The 14,505-nt window shown below is 48.3% G+C and overlaps 1 protein-coding gene across 3 annotated transcripts in view; it reads right to left on the bottom strand.

Annotated features, from left to right (window-relative positions):
• The window catches only part of TP53I11 (tumor protein p53 inducible protein 11), a 25,356-nt gene that overhangs the window by 10,271 nt on the left and 580 nt on the right, over window positions 1–14,505 (bottom strand). The window contains exon 1 of one of the 3 annotated variants that reach the window (XM_027642015.1): window positions 14,355–14,465. The exons of 1 other annotated variant lie outside the window; for it this stretch is intronic. The gene's annotated coding sequence lies outside the window, so the exon portion shown is untranslated. Of the gene's footprint in view, window positions 1–589; window positions 1,227–14,354; window positions 14,466–14,505 lie in introns of those variants that run through there. One more of the 3 variants, XM_027642014.1, reaches the window with a different exon arrangement.

The raw sequence follows: 14,505 nt of genomic DNA, 5'->3' as shown, positions 1-14,505 counted from the left end.
AGGGGGGAGAAAGGGGGGAGAAAGGGGGGAGAAAGGGGGGAGAAAGGTAAAAAGGAATAGAGAATTTCTCCTGAGGGCAAGAAGCAAAGGAAGGTGGTAGGGGTTGAAGTGGGGACTCTATGACTCATCAAGGAAGACTGAACAGCTCTGTGATTACAGAGGCAGTTTTGCAACTGACCCAAGGCCAAAAGATCAAAATTTGCCTTCATCAATTGTCTTGACAGTTGCTTTCAGGGCAGGAGTTGCTGCAAATTTATCCCCATCATCATTAGCACTGCTCTCCCATTAAAAGTTTCCACTAATTTGTGGTAAACCACTGGCTAAGAGCTGGGACAACACAGGCCAGATACAAATGCCAATAAAACAATCACTGAAGGCCATTCTGGTACATAAAACCACACCCCTATAGTGCTAAGCACAGCTATGGCATGGCCCCGCTGCCAGTCCCACATCTCTAACCCCATTATCCAGAGACAGAGGCAGCCTAAAATATACTGCATATTAATGGTAACGAGCTAATGAATGCATCAGTGCTAATTCAGTGACATTCTGATAGAAGATGCTGAGGATTTGAAAACATTATACTTACATTAATGTATCTTGACACACTGACAATTTAGAGGATGGATTCTATTAGCCTGTGAGTTTTCAAAGGTAAACCTCCACCTCCTCCTTCTCCTGCAATTCTCGCCTCCTTAATCCTTTTTCCAAGCATCCCAGGGGCTGCGTAGATCAATCACCATAAACAGGCAATTCCTACTGCCTGGCACAGCTCTCTTGTGTTGGACAGTGCCTGTGTGCAGCTGAAAGAGGGTTTTTTCCTCTTAAATCCCTTTTCTTCGCAGGCTCCTTTCAATCTCTGCTCTCTTGCTCAGCTGTTCAGCATACTGCACTCAATTTTGATAGCTACTGCTTAGTGGTTTGGTGCAAAGAAACCTCACTGGTCCCATGCTAATGATAGCTCAATCTCTCCCCACCTCCACAGCTCTTCCCCCAACATCTCTGCTTCCCTCCCAGTGTCTGGAGAGGAGAGCTCTGCAGTGTGGGAGAGAGGAGACTCAACTGCACACGCAATGGTGCTGCAGCAGCCGGAGCTGTGTGCCCATCACGGGGGTGCATGGTGCTGAGAGAGGGGAACCAGACCCCATTCCTGCAGGCACCTGAAGCTGATTGCCTACAGCCTTGGCAAGCCAAGGCCAAGCTGCAGATGAGTTGTATCCTTCCTGCCTGGGGGGACATGGCTCCCTAGGGCCCTGAAGACAGGGATGCTGCCTACTGCTAAGCTGGATGTTGTTTCAGTGGCATTGCCATCCACGGTGCAGCCTTTTACCTGACAAAAAAGTGCTGCTTGATTTAAAGAGGTGACATTACAGAACCTCTTGCTCCAGGGGTTTGAGGGAACTTCGAATCTGCAAGCAGAGGAAGAGACAACAAACCAGAGTCAAGCCAGAACAATGAGTGAAAGGTTTATACATTTAAGCTGGACACAGTTTGTTCAGCTCTACCATGTTCAGGCCAGGGAAAAGACTCTTGCTGTCCTGTTTTAGATTTCCCAAGTCAATACGCCTGAGACAACATCTTGAGCCCACTTTGATTTGTTATGCCTCAGAATGAACCAAGAAGGTGCAGTGGATGTATGTCCTTTGTAACAGCTTAGCAGGGTACTTGCCATGCCTAAGTAACTTCCACGGGCCACAGGTTGAGAACCAACAGTAAGTATAAAGCTCTGGCAGTGTCCCTTTACAATACTGGAGTACCCCTGGGAGCACCCTGGTAAAGCCCAGGGGAGTTCTCCAGCACTGCAGCAGCACAAAGGTATGTGCACATGAGAGGGGCACCCACCATGGCAGCTGAGCTGTACCTGGCCCTCACAGACAGGCTGATGTCCACAGCATTTCTCTTGCAAGGGCCCAGTAGCTGTAGTGGACTTTTCCAGCTCTTCTGGTGTTTCTCCATGTTGTGGCGTTTCCGTCTGTTTTCTGGTGAGGACAGTACCAGGTCCACAGCAGCTGCTTTGGACCCCATACCATCGCAGCCACAGAGCCAGCGAGAAAGCCTGGGCTCAAACATATGAGCAGGGCAAAGAGAAGAGGCAGTGGGAACAAGCAGATTAAAAACAGGATGCAGACACCTACCAAGTACCTCGTCTCTTGCAAACATTAGGCTGTTGCCTAATTGAATAGAATCCAAGACTCCTTTTTTCCACCCCTACACGTGAAGGTTCAGTCTGTTCACTTTATACATGCATAAAATCTCTTGGTAAAGAACCTCGGACACTTCGGGACTCTGAAATCCTGAGGGATGAGGCAAATCCCCTGTGTCTAACCCAACATTACACCTGAGAACCACAAAACATCTTTTTGCATCCTATCCAAACAGCCTAACAAAAGTTTCCCCAGGAAGCCCTTGGTGGAGCAAACCCTGAGCCAGAACTTCCCCTATCCCATGTAACTACCAAGTTACAGCTATATTCATGCTGTATTTCTGCAACTGCACATCCCAAACCCATGGTGAATGTACCAGCTCCCTGCCTAGATTTCTGTCAAGCGTGGAGATTTAGATGATTAGGACCTCTCTACCACCAGCCAGCTGGGAATGAAACTTGATCAAGCCAAAAATAACCTGATGCTCAGGCAGTAAAAACAATTAGCACTCAGTCATCACAGCAGCAGAATGCAGCTGCTGCTCCTGCTCAATTCGGCACAGTCTGTACACCTAAGCAACAGGGATACTTCAGATTTGTCACCTGTAACAAGTCAGGTACACAGGACTCTATTCCCACATAAACACCAGACCTTTCAGCAAAGACAGCTCTTTGCAAAACCAGCAGGAACATCTCTTGGCAGAGGCTCATCCCCAACTCTGCCACAGCCCTGCTATTTCTTTAAGCAACTCTAACAGGAACAGAGACACTATCCTCCTTAGGGAATACCTACAAAGCTAGGCAGTAGATCTCATGCTGAAAGTACAAAGCAAAATCCTTAGGTCAAAGGACATCTTCACTGGGTGCCTCCAGATCACCTCCCACAGACAAGACCCAAACCACCTGATACGCACAAGAGCCTCAAGCACATCTAAAGCTCACCCTTCAGGCTGGACATGCCCCATGGCCAGATGCCCTCCAAACCTGTTTGTGAGCGGTGCTGAGCTGCCCACAGCCACAGAGCCACCAATCGCAAGGCAGCAGCACCCAGTGCCTCCAGCAGTTCCAGCAATCCCAAAACGCAATGGATACAGCCAGCATCACCCCTCAGCAGGGAACAATGAGGTCTCTGCAGCCTGCTGGGGAGGAAAGAGTTAACTCATGTTGCCTCCTCTGTCATCACTGCATGCAGAAAGGGACGTGCAAAGTCTGCTCAGCCCTTTCCATGCAATGTTTCCTCTGACCACTTTAGGGTTGCATCTCCCAAGCAGGCTCAGCACCTCACCCTCCTCCACACCACTCTTCTGCAGCCCCTGGGTGTGGCAACTCATGCTCCCAAGCTCCCTGTGGCTGTAAAAGCATCCTGTCCCAAGAATTACCGCTATCAGGGCCAAGCCATAGTGAGAGGTATGGCCCAGCTCCAGAATTTTATTGCCCATAGGTTTCAAATTTCCTTTGGTGGGGACCACAAGAAAGTTTCTTTCTGTGTCACAGGATGTGTTATATGGCAATCAAAACCTGTAAAGTGCTCAGTTTCCCCAAAACATGATAAAAAAGCTCTGTTGCTCTACTAGTTTCTCAAACAGGAGCTATAATTAAACACAGCAACCACACTCCTGCTGGCCTGCCAACCACCACCTGCAGCAATGTGCCAACCCCTCCATGAGAGCCCCGGTACCACCTCAGGGGAGAAATGCTCATTTGCCTCTGGCAGCAGCTGGTGGGGCAGCCTGCGACATGCTGAATGTTCTCAGTAAGGTGCCCTGCACAGCTATGGTGATGGGCACAGCACGCAGGACACCGCACAGGTGCCCAGCTGGACACCTGGTCCCACCGTAGCCCTGCTGCACTGGCTCAGTGGGCTCCCAGCACAGGGGACAAACAGACTTCACCTTTCATTCACCATGTGCATGCACACACCCCACACCAAGTGCAAGCCCAGCCTCGCTACCCTGCCTTCTCAAGTAGCCCATCCCTCACTGCTGAGGCGTGTTTTGGCTGCAAATACAAAGGATGAAAGGTACAATCAGCAAGGTACAATGAGCTGCTTCAGTGGCTGCCATCTGTATTATTTACAAAAAAATCTACCTTCTCCATCGTCCTCCTCCCCCTCAGTCCAGCCGACCACAGCAATCCATCAGCCCAAAGCTGTCCTTGCTCTTTTCAAAGGCTCTGGCAGCCACCTCCCAGCCTCAGCCCACAGCCTGCATCCAGCCCCTTGCTGTCTCAACAGATGGCCACAACCAAGCAGTTAAGGTTCCCAGGGAGCTGAGTGGATGGAGAGAGAGGCAAGCAGGACATACTAGGATCAGGTGCTGTTTTTCTTTAAGGGCATTAAAAGAGGAGAATTTCTCTTTGATTCCCAGCTGCCTTAGACAGGTGTTTGTGAGAGACAGTCCCAGAAGCTTAGCAGGCCATCTGTCCTGCAGATGATTTCTACAGGGAAACATTAGAAGCAAAAACCCATATGCACAGACAGAAAAGCACACAATTCCCCCCACAAAAGAAAACAAATCACCAAGTAAATTAACCCTTGCTACTGAAAAAGAGCAGCTTAAAAAGCTAGGAAAGCCCTTCAACCAAACAGGACAATAAAGGTCGGTTTTACAGAAAATCTGATGCATCTCTGCATTTCATCTCCTCTGCCTCACACCTGAGGCATGACACAGGCTCAGACAAGCTCTATGAAAAATAACCCTGGGACCACAGAGAAGCCCATATACATGTTCCTCACTCACAACACTGCCGAACGGGGCATCTTCACAGTAAAACGGGGCATCTTGCACCTCTTCTCCTGACAGCCTCAAACCTCCCCAGATTTTCTTCCCACTGTGCCCCTAAGGACCTGACAAGAGCCTTTCATAAAAGCTCCAGGAAGCCAATGCTCTTTACTTCCAACAATTCCTTTCACCTCTGTCCCTTTCCAGAACTCAAAAGAAAATTGTAAGAAACTGTAGTTTGAGAAATTAAGTCCCCTGAGCCACACACAAGACAATAGCCCTCTGTATACTGTCATTGAAATGGTGATTTCAAAGCCATTCTTGACAGATACCCTCCCCAAAGATGATGATCTACACCTCCAGCAACATTAGTTCTCTATCTGCAGACCTGGAACTTACCAAGCACAATGCCACTACTGTGATTTATACACTACCAACATGTCCACAACCATGAAATGGAAGATTAAATGAGGCTGTGCCACTCCAGCACCCCAAAAGCAGATTCCCAAGCAGTTTCATGGGCAAACTTGCAGCCCCAGTCTGAGACCAACTCCTACAGGACACACCAGCAGCAGTAGATTTTTTTCTTCCATCTGTGTAAAAAACAAAGGGTTTCTCATCTCCATAGTCTGTCATGATATGACCAGATGTGCAGTCTAGGCACACACACAATGGGGAGAAAAAAGGGCAGACGAATAAATTTGCATTAAGCAGGGAGACTGCCTTTTGGTCTAGCCAGGATATTTCCTGAGTTCCAGGCACATAAACACTCACAGGACTCACACCTCTGGTTGTGCAAGCAATAAAGTTTGCTACTATGACACAGAAGCCCTGTAAATCAGGCCTGATACAAAATGGCCCAAGTGACTATTAGCTGACAGCTCAGTTGTCAACAACCCTATGTTATGGAGTATTTCCCATAGTACATGATTACATCCACATCCTGTAAGAGCATGTTAATTACATAAATACATTTAATTTATAAATAATAACAAGTTGTAGATTAACAAATTAAGCATATATAAATATATAAATAAAAGACACAGGTTGATTTGTGCCGACTTACTTTGGGACTCGCTGCACGATGAGGATCTCTTGACTGGTTAGTAAAGAGAATTCAGATCACCAGACCAGCCAAGTATGCTGGCATTCACCTATATTTTGGTCTCAGGGGGAGAGGAGCAGCTTGTCCCAGACTTCTTGCTGGGAGATATCAGTGAGAGCCTTGAATCCTGCTTCTGGGCTAACCATTTACTGCCCTAGAGACTGATATCACCTGTCATCTCTGAGCCCTGGACTACCACCCTACACACCACTTGGACCCATCAGTGCAGCTCAGGAACACATTCTCATATCCTCCCTAAACAATTCACCAATATTAAGCCCCACTCATTCACACACAATTACAACTTCAGGTGTATCACTGCCTCATAGCCCAGACATGCAGACAGGGTCAGGAAGTTGCTTAGCAAAAACATGATAGAGAAGTCCTCCCAATAAAACACATATTTAACTACTTGGTAGCCATCCCAAAGTGGCAAAAAGCTCCCTCTGACACCTTAGCAGTTTCTATAGCAACAGGTTGCTGCTAAAAATGTTAGATGCAAAATTCCTCATGTTGGGCAAACAGGAGCTAGGAGGACAGATTTAAAAGAAAACTTCTAAATAGCTGCTGCCAGAGCTAGCACAGGATCTGCTAATTTACAAGGTGGTGGTGAAACAATTTAGAAGAAACTCCTAGTCCAACTCTCACTAGTTGGGCAGTGCATGGTGCACAGGGCCATGTCTGTGGAGCAGTCTCGCAGCATCCCCCAGACCTACAGCATCCCCCAGAAAGAGGTGGAGCACACGTATTCCTCTCTCCTGCAAGGGAGCACTTGGAAGTGAAACCAGCTGTTTTAAGAAACAGAACTACAGAGCAGCATACTGAGTAGGAAGCCTGAAAGCCAAAATATTAGATTATAGGTTTGGCAGTGCTGCTGCTGCTTCTTCATGAAATCAAGGCTGGGTCATTCAACCTCTGAGGCCTCAGTATTCCCAGTACATGAAAAGTAAATATACCACAGAAGTTCATATGGTTCACGTGCAGCAGGTAAAACATTTCAAAGGCAGCGGCTTAGGCACTGCACCAGTGCAGCACTCGCTTCATTACACACAACGTTTCAGAGGCAGAAATGCCCTTCCTAGCCTGAGTAACAACAGCTTAGCATGACATCAAATTTTTCTGTCCATCTTCATTCCCTGCTGGTGGGAAAAAGCACTTTGGATACCTTGGAGTGAACTTCACACTGATACTCCCTTCACACACACCAGAAGTTCTTGGAAGATTCTTCTGGTCAGATTAAACCCTTATGCACAAAATCAAAGCAGCCACAGCTTAGCTGCAGCTGCACAGAGAAGGGAAGCGGAAGGAAGCCCACCACACTACCAAGAAGCAACTGCATTTGTCTGTGTGGTTCTCAAGTAAGAAAGTCCTGAAGAACCCACAGGCTTTCCTCATGAATGTCACACCCACTCCTCAGGAACTCACACCAACCTGACTTTGCTTTTATGTGTTGCTGAGTCAGGGGAAAACTCTCTACACACACAAATGTATGTGTATGTGCACATGTTTGTTTATGCATGAGCTGTCAACCCCTAAATTATGCACAGATCAACAAGGCTCTTTGAATTCCCAGACTGTGAAGTGCGCGACATTTAATCTCAACCTTCCTTTTGGATTTCATAATGTGCATTATCAGCAATGGCTATTCAGCACACAAGTACCCTTCAGAAAGCTTTCAACAGAAAAAGGAACTAATATAAAGGAGATTGAAAGAGACAATGTCTCTGATGCTGACAGGTTCTCCAGCTTCCACAAAAGGCCAATGTATGTGTACTGTGAGGATCAAGCATGGACACAGTCTGTCCCCAGCCCAGAATAAAAGCATTTCATGGGTGGAGAGAGTGGGGTTTGGAAGCGTGAACTATAGCATGAACCTCTACATCTCCTCATCTCCCTCTTTTTGGCTCCCTGGGAATTAGGCAAGGCAAGCCAAACCCCAGAGGTTTCTATTCTAGGACAAGGTGCCTCATCTCCTCCAGTGGTTTACCTCTCTCCATACACCACGGGAGGAGCGTAGATGATGAGAGAGCCTAGGTTTTTGATTGCTTTTATATGGATGGACAAGACTCTTGATCCTCACAGTCAGCTTTTCACTACCTGATCCTAGGCAAATACTGTATCCTTTTTGCACATCTCACAGCACTGAGTCACACTTAGAGATTATTAAAAAAACTAGACAACCGCATGCGAGGAAGGGAGTTCCTTCTCTTCCGCTGGGTATGGAGATGCTATGCCCTAAGTAGCTCTTATCAGTCACAGCCACGGAGGACCCACATCTGCCTAAGGAAATAAAGCAAGATTTCTCTTTTTTATAGCAGAGAGGAGGCAAAGGTATGGACACTAGTATGCGGCATTGAATAACCTTGGTGACAGGGGATATCTGAGAAGAACTGAGAGGTCTCAGAGTTAAGAGCCTCTCTCCCCATCTTGCCTGGCACATGCAAGAGAGGTCTTAGGAAAGAAAGGATAAAGATAGTACTGACCAGTCCTCCTCCCTATCTTTGTTTCACTCCTCTACCCTGGGACAAGGAGGCAACAGAGATATTCAGGAAGCCAAGTGGTAGCAGCACCAGTGCTGACAAATCAAGTCTCAAGTAACCATGGAAAACACAGCACTGCCAGATGTCCCATCTCTACTATCAAGGGTTGTTGAAGGACCTTCCCTTCTTTCTACAACTTTAAGTCTCAGACACTTGGATACAAGTTCCAGCAGTATCAGGATCATTCCTCAGCACGGTGCTTTGCTATTGCATGTGTGTACATATACATCTCTGTCAGCAAGTGTACAGCACAACCTCCTGCTTAGAAGAGCTCATGACATAGAAGTGTCCCCATTATCTTACCTGAAATGTCATTCCCATGCAGCAGTGGCTCTAGGGGTTACAGGCTAGCCTCTTTGCCCCCAAGTACTTTGCAAGCACCAATGACAGGAACTCAATTTGCATGGTGATGTGATGAAGGGAATAAATTGGGTGGAGGGGATAAACTCATCTGCTTTATTATTCCTCCATCTGTTAACCCTCAATGCATTCTACTTGTCCATGAACAGTGGACGTTTACACAGCTCATGGAACAGACTGGTTGAACTCGTGATGTACAGCAGCTGGGTTTTTGCCAGACAAGGCAAGAACACATTCATACATCCCAAGGAGCAAATGGTTGCACTGGGCTGGACAATAAGGCAGGAGGGTGGGAGGATGCACTGCAGGTGTCTGCTGTTCAGAAGCACTCCAAATCTAGCACTCACTGAGACTCCACAGCAATGCTGATATTAAAGACAACTATACTTTATTCTCACCATGAAAACAACCTGGGAATGCACAGACAAATGATCTAAATTCTTCAGTCCTGCTCAGTGTAATCTTTGACTCTTAGCAGATTTTCACTGTCTGTGGAGCAATGTTTAGGTGCTCTTTATTGCTATTAAGCAGCTTCTACAGAAACTTTTTTCCTAGGCCACAAAGAAAATGTTGGCGAAAAGCCAATACCACTCCACTCCCCTGGACTCAGTATTGCAGTTTTTGAGTTTCCCTCTCCCTTCTTCAAGGAGGTAAAACTCACGTTTCTACCTACTTGCAATACACCATTTAACACAAACAGCATGCCAGGCAGCTAAAATTAAATGTCCAAAAGAAAGACTAAGAGGGATGTAAAACCATGGATCTTTACAATACCTCGTTTCTTCAGAAAATAGCCTGCTTCCTGGAGCTCCTGTTAAGACTGGCAATACAGCCCTATTTCCATAACACCATCCTTCCTGAGGACTCTGGACAATGTGGCAGAGTGTCTGCACCCAGGTTATGCTCAAGCCATCACCCCATGCATCTCTCAGAGCTTTGCAGCAACACTGTACAAGGAGCAGTGAGGTTGCTGCCTAGCTGGGTGCATTTCATGCATAGCAAGGCAGGGCCAGACAGCCAGGAAGGCTGAATTAAAGACACCTTCTTGGCCATCTGGAAGGATTATGGCTGATCTCAGGAAACTGCCTGTTCTTTGTCACAGCCATTTCCATCTCCAGCGGCGCCCTAGCTGTAAGCCCAGAAAGAAACTGCAGTGCCCAACAAGGGTCGGAATGATTTTAGAGCTCAGCAATGGGATTCCTGAACTAACCTCTGTCCGCTGGAAGAGCTTCTCAGGTCTTTCCATGACCACAGACATCTGACACCAGAGGTTTGTGTTTCACTCATAAGGTGGCACCACTACAACAAAGTGCTTCTGCTGCCATCAGGGGTTATTGAATGAACTCAGACAAAAACATCATCTGAGTCACCCACGGAGTTTCCTGAAGACTTGTGGGTTTTCTCTGTAGGTCTCAAATTTGGCTGCTGACACAGGCTCCAAACTGTTTACTTTCTCAGCCTAGACAGGATATAGCTAAAAACATGAGGGCTGCAAGCCTTTGTGTGCTGCTCTGCCTGCACCTGCCCTGCTGGGCCAACCATTTGAAGTTCTGCTGCCTGATTTTAATAAGAAAAGGAGAAATTGCTGTCTGGTTTGCAGCAGCAGGCAGCTGCAAAGGAGACTACACACTAATCTCCCTCTAAAACACAGAATCATTTCAAACAAATAAATAATCAGGTCGGCAGTGGCCAGTATTATCTGACACTCCTCTGTGCACATCTCCCGCTACATTAACTCATACAGCTAACACCACTCCCCAGGAGACTGGACTATCGAACCACTGATTCATTTTTTACTGCTTTTCTCCCCATTATCTCTTCAATGCCTTTGACTTAAAATATGTTAATCCAAATCCCTAACAAAAACTTCTAGGAAACTGCAGCAATGGAGCCAGCTACCAGTCTCTATGCTCAGGCTTCTGATTTTGGCTCCACAGGTTCAGAAAGTGAGCATAGGGTTTCTGATCACCAACATCAGCAGAAGCTGCTCACTTGTAGCACTAAATCCAGCTACAATTGTTTTGATCACTTCTCTGTTTTGGTGACAGATCTCCTCTCCCCACAACCACAGCGGCAGTCAGTATAAATCTGGACCAGAACTTTCTCACAGACTCTAGGTCCTTGGCTTTGTCCTCTAAGAAGAGCCGGGTAAGGGTCCAACCAAGTTCTGGTACAGATGAGTCAGATGCACCCTAAGCAATGATTTCCCTGTCAAAACCAGTGCACAAAGATGCTCAATAAGTTGCTATTTTGCATACAGAGGGATAGAAAGACATTTATAGACTCAGCTAACTGGAACACACATCCACCACACAGAAAGAGGATGAGAGACTTGTGCACATTGTGAAACACAGAAGGAAAGTTCACCACTGGGGTTTTACCAGAGTCCTGGGAGGCAGGGCTGTGGGGCCAGCACTGCATGCTAGGCCATCCAGTAAGACCGTATGCATCTGCAAGCCTCATCCCCTCAATCTGTCATCCAGGGGCAGCCACACTAATCAGGACCACAGATGGGCACTAAAACACATTAAGATGCATTAAGCCTTGCAGATGACACAAAGCTTCACAAACAGAAAAAACTCAAGGCCAGAGATTGATTTGTCATTTCTCTTCATGTCTAAACCAACAAGAGTGTCTTTGGTTACAGCCGGATTTCTTTGTCTACATCTTTTACTATCTTGAGCAAGAACTCTTCAAACATGGAATGAATTCATGCTAGCCTACAATCTCCAGGACAGAACCAAACCCGTATTTTCCAAGGGAAGGCAGAAAGCCATGTGAACAGGGAACACCTGGTCACATCTTAAGTGTTGTTTTTCCTGGTCTGGAAAAGGTGCCAACGTATTTGGGGGCCACCACTGGGTCTTTTCCTGCCGAGACTTGTTTTCACATTCCTACGTCAAAAATACAAAACCCAGAAGATCTACTTTCTATAAATAATGTCCCAATAGTGCCAAGGTCACCAAGCCATTCCCTCTGGCACCAGGCCAGAAGCAGTACATAAATAATCTCAACATCCTTCTGATTCACGTGTGCTTTCTTCCTGTGCCAGGAGAAAGCTTGAAACTAAAAACACAGCGCTAAGAAGACAGGCAGCCCCACTTCATGCACAGATGAGCCCCCAGCTCCACCCAGGTCGACGTGCAGCCTGTTGGGCAGCCTGTTGGGAAGGCAGCCTGCATCAGAGGGAGATATTCTTTGTGTTCCAACAGCATGTAGCAGTTCTCATTAGAAATCTGGATACTTACTGGATGAGGACCAAACACACACACAGGAAAGAACAATTCACGATCCAAACAGTTCAAACTGATGCTTGTAACCAGCATGTGGTACCATCCCTCCCAGCCCCTACTATTCAGCATGTTGACCTTCAGAGAGCTGCAGGACAAGTGAACACCAGCTGCAGATGTACACCAAGCATTCTGCACGCTTCAGCACTCAATGCTCATTGAGAACAATAGAAAAACATTTTCCTTTGGATCAGGCCCCAGCCTCCAAGCAGCTGCAAATGGACAGAAAACTCCAGGGCAGGGGTTTATTCTGCCACAGATCAATGGCTACCTCAAGCCTCTCCTTGATGTACCTCTCTGGAGATGCTCTTGTGCTCACATCTCTATAATAAAACCTCACCACAGAACCACAAGTAGAAAGGATCAATTGCTCTTGAGACTGTATGGCAGACATCACCTTCTCAGCCTCCTGGCTGGGACAACCACCTACCCAGAGAAGAGTTTCCTTGACCTTGTTTGCAGTGCAGTGAAAGAACAAGAATGCACAGACATATTCTAAAGCAACCAAGTCCTACTTTTCCCAGCTGCCATCAGTATGCAGCCGTTCCCTGCTGAGGTCACCAGGACACCACAGGTTCACAGTGCCCCTCACACACCACTGTGTATGCATCAGGTGTATTTATGCAACCTTGCTGAGATATGGCAAGGGCTAGTTGAGGTGCCTTCATGTTGAGTCTTATTTTGGGGTTTTGCCAAAACCTTTCTAAGAAAACTTCCTCCCTGGGGCAACTCCCCTGCTCAAAGCATAACTACTATTTATTTGCTTTAAAATCACTTTTCTCATTCACAGGCCCTGAATGTCATTATTCAGCAGACTCTGCTATAGTGCAGATAGAGTTACTGAACAAGTTATTTATGCCAAATCCAAAATAGTCACTGCTCTTGCATACGCTGTAGTTTCTCATGGCTCAGCTGTGCTGGTGGTAGCCCTAATGTCAACAAGGTTGGTGTCATTGGTTGTTGCTGGCATTTATAACTCCCAGCCTTGGCAGACAGAGGAGATTAAACGGTACTCATTTAATCACTTGCAGCTCAGGCTTTGCTGGCCCTGATTCTCAGCAGTTGCAAGAGGGACAGGGACATCACTTCGGTAAGGGAAAGGCTAGGTGGACTACGAGCAGCATTGACGCAGGCAAGGAACAGGCACTGAATAAGGTGCTGCTTCTTGCTCAGTCTGGTTTGCTCACTTGGAGCTGTGCTCAACTGGAAAGCACAAGAGCTGCTGCTGCTGCTCTAGACAGAGCAGTTCACCTGCTCAGCTGGGACAGCCAGACACTCCAAGTGGCATGGCAGACATCTCAGCATGCAGAAATGTACGAGCTCAGGCAGGGATGCAGAGCCTGCTGAGAGTCAGCTTACCTCACCTTCCCCTCTGTGATTGCAAGGAGTCTGTCCCGGCTCTCTCCTGCATCGCAGCTTTCTCATCCCGTCCTTCTCCCTCCCCCCCACCCCCGAGCCCAAGTACCACCCCATCTACTATGGCCAAGCCCTCCTTGCAGCCAGAGCTCCCCGGCACACCTACAAGGCTGCATCCCATGGGAGTACAGCTGTGTCAGCTTCCCTCATCCCAGTCCGAGGCACTGCTCAGCCATCGAGGCTGACCTCCTAGCCTATGCAGCAGTCAGGACACAGCCTTCCCCTTCGGGTACCAGAGGTACTCATTTGGGGATTGTGTCCTGTGATTCTTCCCGAGCACGAATAAAAGGATGGGGCACTTCCAGGAAAGAAGCGATATCGGACCCCAGCCTTTGAGTCGAGTGACGGCCAGGAGAAAGCCCTCGCCACAAAGTCAAGTGACCGCCTGCGAATCAGCTCGCAGAGCGGCACGGCTACTGTTCCTCCAACGCCTCGGGGTAACCTGCCACTCTCCCACCAGCATGCAGCGCTTCAACACCTCCTCCTGCACCCATCTCACCCGGACCAGGCACGGCCAGGACAGAGACCGTCCCATCACAACCATGCGCAGGCAGCACAAAGGTTGATCCCTCTCCTGCTGCCCCTGTCCGCCCGTCAGTCCATCGGTCCGTCCACCCATCCCTCCCCCGTCCGCGATTACTCCTGCCTGGGATTGTGGGTCGGATGCCAGCAGCGGGCTTTCCCGCGGGGGGCACGGCCGCAGCGGGGTCGGCGCCCCCGACCCCCGAGACTCCGTGGGGCGGCGGGGAAAGCCCGCGGCTCGGAGGGATGCGCACTCACCGCCCTAGCGCAGGTCCCGGCGGCGGCGCGGGGAGGTCCCGAGGGCTCGGCGCGGCTGCCCCATGAGCAGAGCAGTGCGGGAGCGGCCGCCGGCGCCCGCAGCCCGCAGGCGGCCAGACTGAGCCCGGCCCCGCGCGGCGCCGCCTTTACC

This window comes from Corapipo altera, unplaced genomic scaffold (genome assembly GCF_003945725.1).
Source record: "Corapipo altera isolate COAL_440 unplaced genomic scaffold, ASM394572v1 23b, whole genome shotgun sequence".
Taxonomy (NCBI): domain Eukaryota; kingdom Metazoa; phylum Chordata; class Aves; order Passeriformes; family Pipridae; genus Corapipo; species Corapipo altera.
This window is presented reverse-complemented; position numbering and strand designations above follow the sequence as displayed.